Here is an 11,421-nt window from a genome sequence, read left to right as displayed (position 1 = left end):
TGCAGACTCAAGGGTGGTGAGGAAGAGCTTGGTCTGTGTAGCCAGTGATGCCACCTGGAACCATGGTGGGGTCCTGGTTCATGCTGCCACCTGGGCCTTATCTGAATCTGTTTGCAGCAATAGGAGTGTGGATGGGGAGTCTCTTACCACCAATGGCCAGGTGGATGTCCTAGTCTGAGCTTCCTCCTGGGGCCTTGTTGATGTATGAGGGCTGTGCAAAGGTGGCCCCACCCCTCATATGAGCATTGTGAGATAATTGGCCCTGAAGACATAGAGCAGGAGAGCTGGCCCTACCCCTCACCTATTGAAGTACTCTGGAGAATGGATGTCTTCCATCCATGTGACCACACATACATCATCCAGAAAGCAGAGTAGATCTGGCCCTGCTAGCATGGGCACAGGACAGCCGACCCTGAGAACATGAGAACTGGAGAGTTGCCTCTGCCGGCTGTAGCATTTGGTAACGTAGTTAGGCCAGTGCTGGTGAGAACACTCTGGTGGTGTGGGTGTGTGAGAGCTGGCAGGCCGACAGTTTAGATGCTTCTCAGGCCTAGATCCAGGGTTCTGAACTGGCCCATGCCAACATTTACCCCATTTAGAAACTGCTGGAGCATGTGAAAGGGTCAGTCCCACAGATCAAAAGCTGCGGGATCTCCATGAGATATCCAAGAGGAGCCCTGGTGAGGATCCAGTATTGATTGTGTAGCAGAAGACAGAAGCCTCAAAGCAGGCTCACTGCAATGAACATTTGCAAGTAAAATAAAAGTTTGCACAAAAGAGTGTACTGTGAGACACACTGTGACACACTGCTTCCACGGTGACATTTTTTTCTTTTGGGGATGGTTGCATACAAAGGAACAGGGAGAAGGGTGATTGGGGTATATGATGTGAAGTTCACAACGAATCAATAAAAAGTTAAATAAAAATATTTAAATATATAATTTCATGGTTATTTACTTTGAACACCTAAATACTCATAGCTCATGGAATGGAATATATATCATTTGAGGCATCTGCCTTGTTTATATTCTTAGCATTTACCACTGAAGCCTCCACAGCAGAGGTCCTGGAGGCTCAGATGAGTGACCTCTTACCTTCATCTCAATTTCCTTTCCCAGGTGACTCCTGACTGCCACTCTGCACCCCACTTAGCAGCTCGCCCCAATTGTTCATGCTCGGGGCTGCAGCCAATCTCTCCACTCCTTTAGCATACCAGGATGTCTTCCTCTAGCCTTCATACCTGCCATTCTTTGTGTGTGAGATGCAGTTGTCTGTTGGTAACACCAGGGGTGCCCTCCTCAGCTTCAGATCTCACTGAAGTGTCATAGGACCAAAGGTACAATTATATTGTTATTGTTGTACAGCATCTCATAATGACATACGAGTCTATACTTTGCTTTTCCATATCCACTACCTTGTTCTCAACTGTTTCCAGGGATTTACGTCCCCTCTGTTCTGCAGAGAGGTTCTACAGATTGACATTCATGATGAGAGAAAGCGTGCGCTGTTTTTCTGATCTGACCGTCTCCAGCTGTGTCTACTTTCAGGACCATTTCACTGTGTTTCATCATGGCTGAGATAAGTGTACAAACAGCACCACCCTTGTAGAGTTGTGAGGATCCTGTTTGCACTAACATTGATATAAATATAAACATCTTGGCACAGTGCAGATATATTCTATTGCCAAAAAAAAACTCAAATAAGCATCTGTCAACCAATATTCAATAGGCTTTAAGGTAACATTTCAAAAAAAAAATCTGTGGATTCTAGGATCTCCGGAGTTTCCATGCCAGTGTGTAAATATGTGCAGAAATTAAATGTCCTCCATAATAGTATTCTGATTAGATTTGAAAACCGCACCATAAGAACGGGCTTCATGGTACTGTAATCCCAGTCCAAAGTCCATGACCATGGAGGCCCTAACCCCTAGGTTAGAACCTGTTATGGTTATTTTACTAAAACATCATGCTGTCTGTTAATTTCTTTCTAAATATTTATGTTTATGCTTATAAATTTGGACTGCTCTCAGCTTTGGCCTGAGATGTTTCTTTCTGCAGTGGGCAGCCATATGGTATTTAACTAGTCAGAGTACAGCAAACAAAAACAACAACAACAACAGACCTGAAGAAGGGACATCTTTCCCAATATCCTTACCACTACCAAGCTTAGGAACAACAAAGACGAGGAGACAAGAAGAAAGAGCTAGATGACGGGGAAGCAAACTCTAGAGTCAACAAGGCTGTGGAAGCCATTGTTTCGCACCAGGTTGGATTGTCTATGCAAGACCTGCGCAAGATTAGTCCAGCCCCAAATCCATAACGAATGGGAAAGTTGTTTTCCAGGCCTCACCCTTTACTAAGGAGCTATTGGCAGTTGATAGCAGGTTGTGGAGGGAGACTCAGTCTCTTTTTCTTTTTCTTCAGAATGTGGAAACACTGGTAGATTTCTCAGGCCCCATTGGATAATCCTATCTCCATGCACATATGCACTGCACTAATTGTACTTAGTGATCTCCGAGAGGGGAGTGGAAATGGGGGTGCATTATGAAGTTGTGACGGGGGAAACATATTGGCAGGGAATTTATGGAAACTTGGAGGAGGAAAATGAGGGGTAGATATAGTCATAGTTCATTGTATACATATGTAAAATTCTTAATTATAAAGAAAAAGTATTATTTAAAAAATGTTCAACTGTGCAGGTCTAAGTTTTCTACAGTGGGCTAGAAAATGAAGGCAACAGACAAATGTTTGGTCCCTGCTATGCTGCAGATGCATACTGCTATCGCTTTATTTGTTTGTTTGTTCTCCAAAGGTACTTATGTAAAGGAGTAGATCTCAGGAGTCAGGGGTGACTCAGTGTGCATTGCTGTCTATATGCAGATGAGGGCAGGCAAAATATAAGGCTAGAGGCTGTGATTGGGCAATGAAAAGGGAAGGCAGGGCTAAGAGTTTCAGAGAGAGAGAGAGAGAGAGAGAGAGAGAGAGAGAGAGAGAGAGAGAGAGAGAGAGAGAGAGAGAGAGAAGAGAGGAGACAGGGGACAGGGGACAGGGGACAGAGAGGAGAGAAGGATGAGAGGAGATGGAGGATGAGCACCAACTGGATCCTCATGGCTTGAAATCGCCACAGGTAGTTATGAATCTTGTACAAGAGAAATAGAATAATTTAGGGCGATTTGTCCAATCTAGTAGCACAGATTGTGTTTATATCAATTGAGTTTTGAGTTCTTTGAGTGGGCATTTTGTGAGTTGAGAATTTACTGACTGGTAATTTACAAGCCTCTGGAGTTTTGGTTTTACTGGGTTAAGGGGATTTGTGACAGCTAGCCACATGGGGTCGGATGGCTGGGAAGATACTAGCAGTTTGGAGGCAGGTGAACTGTGAGAAGTTGGGCTGACTGCAGCATGGGGATAACCATGGGGGCAGGAAGACCACCAAGGCCAGAGAGTAGCCAGTGATAGGATGGTTTGATTTTTAATAATTACATGAAACAAGTCAGGAAATGTTATGGACCACTGAGGTGGGATTTTATGAGAGGACCTTATATTATTGAAGGTTGCCTTCTAAAGGGATTGACATGTGACCCTTTTTTCTAGTTCATAAGGTGATGATTTTATCATGCATGTTTCACTCTGATGGTCCATCATTAGCCACCTTCAACAGAAGTCAAGTCTATGGGACTTTCAATCTCTATATTTCTGCAGTTAAAAAAAAAAAAACTTCTCTACTCCATAAATAGCCTCTGTATGTCTTTCATTATAGTAATAGATAGCTGATGAAGCACTTTTGTGTTTTTAAATATATCATTCTCCACTCTTTGGCACAACTTATACTTCTACCATTATCTTATAATCATTTTTGAGCAGTTACTTTTATGAAAAGAATCAAATAATAAATATTTCTCATGTTGTGAATCTTCTTCGTGGAAAATACCCAAGAGGTAAAACACTGGCACCTAAAATTAAAGGAATAAAATATGCATAAACTTCTTAATGTATAGATAAAAGGAGAACTCAATGTTTTCTTCATAAGAAATTCCTTTTCTAAGAAAGTGTTTCAACTAAAATATCTGGTAAACAAAAACAGAATTTTGAAACATTTTGACAAAAGATTTAATAATTTATCATCATTCGCTTCTTCCTTTGGAAGAATGTATAGATGTAAAAGTCATTTACATAAATGCGATAATCAGCAGTATAGAATTGGTTTAAAAATGACTAAGATTCCAAAGTTGCTGTATTAAAATTAGATACTAAATTTCCAAGAAAAGTGAAACCTTAAGTATTCTACAATTAACTTGGGAATCAGACCAAACCACAAAATTTCCGGAAGCTGTCCTAAGGACAATGAAAAGTTCAGAAACCTTCAACCTGAGGTTTGTAGATTTGGTGTAGGGCATGTAAGAGAACTAAGAACATAGAAGCTTGAATAAAGAAACAAAGATGTACAATATAAAGACAAATTTTAAATATACTTAATATGGAAGAAATATCTTCTGATGTCTTCAGTGTGAGAGCAACATCTAGATGCCAAGCTATTAAAATTCAGCAATAAATCGGGCAAGGCAGCGTATTACTCCTTGTATAGTTTGCTTGCTTGCTTGGTTGTTGTTGTTTTTGTTGTCTTTGTTTAGTGTTTTCTTGCTGTTGCTTTGTCTTGTTGTTTGTAAGATAGAAATTTGAAGGTCAGGTATTTATTACATATCCTCATTTCTCCTTGTAACCGAAAGAACAGAAGGCCTTTCCCTTCTGTCCCCAATTGTGTCTTACATTGCTAGAATGCTATAGGATATCAAAACAAGAAGGTAACATATATATACTGGTCACAGCTGTAGATAGCATTTCTAAGGTATTTGATTGATACCCTAATCCAACAAGATCTCCATACCCCTAGATCTGTTTCATCATGTGACAAGACCTGTTTAAGTCTCAAGGATTAGTGTGGATAATAAAGTAACAGAGACTGTGTCTTGATTGCCAACCTCCTTGACTCTAGAATCAACTGAGAAATTCCTCATGGAGTCTCTGAGGGACTTTCTTGGAGTCACTGAGTGGGGCAAAGCATCTCTTATAGGAGATAGGAAATTCCAGTGGTAACTCTGGTATATAGATGTCCTAGGAAGGCCGTGCTGGTGTGTGTTGATCCTCCCTCCCAGCTGCCTGGTGTTTTTATCCCATTACTGTTGATGCCATTCTTAACTGGCATCAGAATCCTTGATCTTCTAATATGCACCAAAGCCCAGACATCCCCAATGAATCTCTCAGGATTTCAGCATCACACTGAGATTGCTGAAGTATCCAGATTCTTTGACTGGATTCCTAATCTCTCAGCATGCAGATGGCCACTGTTGGATTAGCCAGATGTTACTCATTATAAGGTATTCCAGTGACCTTATCACCATATATATATTATACTTGATCATTTCTACTGTTAGTGTCTTGTGCATAAGGGAAAACATGCTTAAATCAAGGCCATAGAAGTCTAAAATGGTCATGCCCACCACATACACACAAATGAGGGATTCTTTTTTTTTTCTTTTTTTGGATATTCTTTAATTTACATTTCAAATATTATCCCCTTTGACCTCAGCCAACCACCACCCCTCCCCACCCTGACATTGCCCTGAAAAATGACCTTATTCGCCCCTCATCAGTGTTATGATTAAATTGGGAATCAGAACAAAGAAGGTATATTGTTTTAGGATGAAATGTTCTATAGATATCTGTTAAATCCATTTGGTTCATAACTTCTGTTAGTTTCTCTGTGTTTCTGTTTAGTTTCTGTTTCCATGATCTATCCATTGCTGTTAATAAGAGTGAGGTGTTGAAGTCTCCCACTATTATTCCGTGAGGTTCAATGTGTGCTTTGTACTTTGGTAAGACTTCTTTTAAGAACTTAGGTGCCCTTGCATTTGGAACATAGATATACAGGATTGAAAGTTCATCTTGGCAGATTTTTTCTTTGATGAATATGAAATGTCCTTTCTTATCTTTTTTGATAACTTTTGGTTGAAAGTCAATTTTATTCGATACTAGAATGGCTTCTCTAGCTTGTTTCTTGGGAACCATTTGCTTAGAAAATTGTTTTCCAGGCTTTTCCTCTGAGATAGTGTCTGTCACTGAGGTGTGTTTCCTGCAAAATGCTGGGTCCTCTTTACGTATCAAGTCTGTTATTCTATGTCTTTTTATTGGGAAATTGAGTCCATTGATGTTAAGAGATATTAAGGAATAGTGATTGTTGTTTCCTGTTATTTTTGTTGTGGGCGTGGAATTATGTTTATGTGGCTTTCTTGAGTTTATTGCAAAATTACTTTCTTGCTTTTGCTATGATGTAGTTTCCCTTCCTTTGTTGGAGTTTTCTATCTGTGTTCCTTTGTAGGGCTGGATTTGTGGAAAGATGTTATGGAAATTTGGTTTTGTCATGAAATATCTTGGTTTCTCCATCTATGTTAATCGAGAGTTTTGCTGGATACAGTAACCTGGGCTGGCATTTGTGTTCTCTTAGGGTCTGTATGACAGCTGTCTAGGATCTTCTGGCTTTCATAGTTTCTAGTGAGAAGTCTGGTGTAATTCTCATAGGTCTGCCTTTGTATATTACTTTACCTTGTTCCCTTACTGCTTTTAATATTCTTTCTTTGTTTCGTGCATACGTGTTTTGACTATTATGTGATAGGAGGAATTTCCTTTCTGGTTCAATCTATTTGGAGTTCTGTAGGATTTCATGTTTGTGGGCATCTCTTTCTTTAGGTTAGGGAACTTTTCTTCTACAATTTTTGAAGATATTTACTGGTCCTTTAAGTTGGGAATCTTTGCTCTCTTCTACACCTATTATCCTTAGGATTTCCTGGATGTTTTGGATTAGGAACTTTTTGTGTTTTACATTTCTTGATGGTTGTGTCAATGTGTTCTATGGTATCTTCTGTCCTTTAGAATTTTCTCTTCTATCTCTTATATTCTGTTGATGATGCTTGCATCTATGACTCCTAAACTCTTTCCTAAGTTTTCTATTTCCAGGGTTGTCTCCCTTTGTGATTTTTTTATTGTTTCTCTTTTCATTTTTAGAAAATGGATGGTTTTATTCAATTTCTTCACCTGTTTTGTTGTGTTTTCCTGCATTTCTTTAAGGGATTTTTGTGTTTCTTCTTTAAGGGCTTCTACTTGTTTACCTGTGTTGTCCTGTATTTCTTTAAGGGATCTATTTATGTCCTTCTTGAAGTCATCATCACGAGATGTGATTTTAAATTTAGGTCTTGCTTGTGTTGAGATATCCAGTATTTGCTTTGGTAGGAGAACTGGGCTCTGATGATGCCAAGTAGTCTTGATTTCTGTTGCTTAGGTTCCTGTGCTTGCCTCTCGCCATCAGATTGTCTCTGGGGTTAGCTGGTCTTGCTGTCTCTGACAGTGGTTTGACCCTCCTGTAATCCATGTGTTCATGATCCTAGAGACTGGCTTTCTCCCAGGGGTATCTGAATACAGAGAGTTGTGGGACCGGATCAGCTCTGGGCACAGGTGGAACTGGAAGGATCCTGTCCCAGACTACTCCTGGGTTCCTGTGTCCTGAGGGTTCCAGGCAGGTATCTTGGAGCAGAACTGGTAGTCTTACCTCTGCTCTCAGGTGTGTCAGAGCTCCTAGAGTCTGGCTTTTAGCTCTGTTCGCTGGCCCAGAAGGATCCTCTCCCTGACTGATCCTAGGTTCCTGTGTCCAGAGGGCTCTAGGCAGGTTCCTTTTGGGTCAGGAATGTAAGCAGAAGTGGTGGTCTCCCCTGAGTTCTCAGAATTGTCTGCACTTCTGATAGTCCAGCTCTCTCCCCCATAGGATTTGGGTACAGAAAACTGTGGGTGTGGGTCAGCTCCAGGTGCAGGCAGAAACCAGAAGGATCCTGTTCCAGACTTCAAATGAGGGATTGTTATAGAAATAGATGATTCTTGGTCTAGGGTATAATATATTGAAGATGAATTTGCAATACATGTCTTATGTCAGGAATGGGTGTGTATGTATCACTTTTGAGGACCTGTCAAAGAGAGGCGAGAGCTGATCTGAGGGGCTCTTTGTAATAACAGATGAATCAATGGAACATCAAAAGTGATAATGTTTACTATGAATGAAAATATCAGAACACTTTAAGTTTGTGACTCTATAATTACACTCTAAAAACCATCAGTGATCACCACTAGGTGTTGCTAGGGCACCAATTCATTATTCCACAAAGAGACTAAGGGGGAAAAAAGCAGGAGAAATTTTCCAGTATTAATTTAGATTTTTATATATCAAGTACTTTCTAGTAAAGAGCTAGGGAAATAAAGCCTCATCCTATTAAAGAACTGGGGTTATTAAATTCAGAAAGCAAAATTTTCACAAATAAATTAAGTGATGACTTCTCCAACTTCAAATTAGATGACAGACAGACTATGTAAAATTGCTACAAAACTCTGATGTAGTTGGTAAAACTTTTGACTTGGATGCACTGCCTAGAAAGCAACACTCCATTTCGTTTTCAAATAGAGAGGGAAAAGAAAAGAGATAGAGTAAGTTGAAAGGGAATGGGTGATTATGATCATTATATACATTTCACAAATGTATAAAATGTTTAAAGGATAAAAATACCATTTTTTTTTATTAACTTGAGTATTTCTTATATACATTTCGAGTGTTATTCCCTTTCCCGGTTTCCGGGCAAACATCCCCCTCCCCCCTCCCCTTCCTTATGGGTGTTCCCCTCCAAACCCTCCCCCCATTGCCGCCATCCCCCCATAGACTAGTTCACTGTGGGTTTAGTCTTAGCAGGACCCAGGGCTTCCCCTTCCACTGGTGCTCTTACTAGGATATTCATTGCTACCTATGGGGTCAGAGTCCAGGGTCAGTCCATGTATAGTCTTTAGGTAGTGGCTTAGTCCCTGGAAGCTCTGGTTGCTTGGCATTGTTGTACTTTTGGGGTCTCGAGCCCCTTCAAGCTCTTCCAGTTCTTTCTCTGATTCCTTCAATAGGGGACCTATTCTCAGTTTTGTGGTTTGCTGCTGGCATTCGCCTCTATATTTGCTGTATTCTGGCTGTGTCTCTCAGGAGCGATCTACATCCGGCTCCTGTCGGTCTGCACTTCTTTGCTTCATCCATCTTGTCTAATTGGGTGGCTGTATATGTATGGGCCACATGTGGGGCAGGCTCTGAATGGGTGTTCCTTCAGTCTCTGTTTTAATCTTTGCCTCTCCCTTCCCTGCCAAGGGTATTCTTTTTCCTCATTTAAAGAAGGAGTGAAGCATTCACATTTTGATCATCCGTCTTGAGTTTCGTTTGTTCTAGGGATCTAGGGTAATTCAAGCATTTGGGCTAATAGCCACTTATCAATGAGTGCATACCATGTATGTCTTTCTGTGATTGGGTTAGCTCACTCAGGATGATATTTTCCAGTTCCAACCATTTGCCTACGAATTTCATAAACTCGTTGTTTTTGATAGCTGAGTAATATTCCATTGTGTAGATGTACCACATTTTCTGTATCCATTCCTCTGTTGAAGGGCATCTGGGTTCTTTCCAGCTTCTGGCTATTATAAATAAGGCTGCGATGAACATAGTGGAGCACGTGTCTCTTTTATATGTTGAGGCATCTTTTGGGTATATGCCCAAGAGAGGTATAGCTGGATCATCAGGCAGTTCAATGTCCAATTTTCTGAGGAACCTCCAGACTGATTTCCAGAATGGTTTTACCAGTCTGCAATCCCACCAACAATGGAGGAGTGTTCCTCTTTCTCCACATCCTCGCCAGCATCTGCTGTCACCTGAGTTTTTGATCTTAGCCAATCACACTGGTGTGAGGTGAAATCTCAGGGTTGTTTTGATTTGCATTTCCCTTATGACTAAAGATGTTGAACATTTCTTTAGGTGTTTCTCAGCCATTCGGCATTCCTCAGCTGTGAATTCTTTGTTTAGCTCTGAACCCCATTTTTAATAGGGTTATTTGTTTCCCTGCGGTCTAACTTCTTGAGTTCTTTGTATATTTTGGAAATAAGGCCTCTATCTGTTGTAGGATTGGTAAAGATCTTTTCCCAATCTGTTGGTTGCCGTTTTGTCCTAACCACAGTGTCCTTTGCCTTACAGAAGCTTTGCAGTTTTATGAGATCCCATTTGTCGATTCTTGATCTTAGAGCATAAGCCATTGGTGTTTTGTTCAGGAAATTTTTTCCAGTGCCCATGTGTTCCAGATGTTTCCCTAGTTTTTCTTCTATTAGTTTGAGTGTGTCTGGTTTGATGTGGAGGTCCTTGATCCACTTGGACTTAAGCTTTGTACAGGGTGATAAGGATGGATCGATCTGCATTCTTCTACATGTTGCCCTCCAGTTGAACCAGCACCATTTGCTGAAAATACTATCTTTTTTCCATTGGATGGTTTTGGCTCCTTTGTCAAAAATCAAGTGACCATAGGTGTGTGGGTTCATTTCTGGGTCTTCAATTCTATTCCATTGGTCTATCTGTCTGTCTCTGTACCAATACCATGCAGTTTTTATCACTATTGCTCTGTAATACTGCTTGAGTTCAGGGATAGTGATTCCCCCTGAAGTCCTTTTATTGTTGAGGATAGCTTTAGCTATCCTGGGTTTTTTGTTATTCCAGATGAATTTGCAAATTGTTCTGTCTAACTCTTTGAAGAATTGGATTGGTATTTTGATGGGGATTGCATTGAATCTGTAGATTGCTTTTGGTAAAATGGCCATTTTTACCATATTAATCCTGCCAATCCATGAGCATGGGAGATCTTTCCATCTTTTGAGGTCTTCTTCAATTTCTTTCCTCAGTGTCTTGAAGTTCTTATTGTACAGATCTTTTACTTGCTTGGTTAAAGTCACACCGAGGTACTTTATATTATTTGGGTCTATTATGAAGGGTGTCGTTTCCCTAATTTCTTTCTCGGCTTGTTTCTCTTTTGTATAGAGGAAGGCAACTGATTTATTTGAGTTAATTTTATACCCAGCCACTTTGCTGAAGTTGTTTATCAGCTTTAGTAGTTCTCTGGTGGAACTTTTGGGATCACTTAAATATACTATCATGTCATCTGCAAATAGTGATATTTTGACCTCTTCTTTTCCGATCTGTATCCCTTTGATCTCCTTTTGTTGTCTGATTGCTCTGGCTAGAACTTCAAGAACTATATTGAATAAGTAGGGAGAGAGTGGGCAGCCTTGTCTAGTCCCTGATTTTAGTGGGATTGCTTCAAGTTTCTCTCCATTTAGTTTAATGTTAGCAACTGGTTTGCTGTATATGGCTTTTACTATGTTTAGGTATGGGCCTTGAATTCCTATTCTTTCCAGGACTTTTATCATGAAGGGGTGTTGAATTTTGTCAAATGCTTTCTCAGCATCTAATGAAATGATCATGTGGTTCTGTTCTTTCAGTTTGTTTATATAATGGATCACGTTGATGGTTTTCCGTATA

The 11,421-nt window shown here is 40.3% G+C and overlaps 1 long non-coding RNA gene across 1 annotated transcript; it reads left to right on the top strand.

Annotated features, from left to right (window-relative positions):
• The first annotated feature begins 313 nt into the window (after positions 1-313).
• On the top strand, positions 314-1,675 carry LOC102550315 (uncharacterized). The gene is made up of 3 exons (XR_015639146.1): positions 314-460; positions 1,119-1,336; positions 1,436-1,675. It is a non-coding gene; the product is annotated as an uncharacterized LOC102550315 (long non-coding RNA).
• The last annotated feature ends 9,746 nt before the right edge of the window (positions 1,676-11,421 follow it).

This window comes from Rattus norvegicus, chromosome 15, assembly GCF_021556685.1.
Source record: "Rattus norvegicus strain SHRSP/BbbUtx chromosome 15, alternate assembly SHRSP_T2T, whole genome shotgun sequence".
In the NCBI taxonomy this organism is placed as follows: Eukaryota; Metazoa; Chordata; class Mammalia; order Rodentia; family Muridae; genus Rattus; species Rattus norvegicus.
This window is presented reverse-complemented; position numbering and strand designations above follow the sequence as displayed.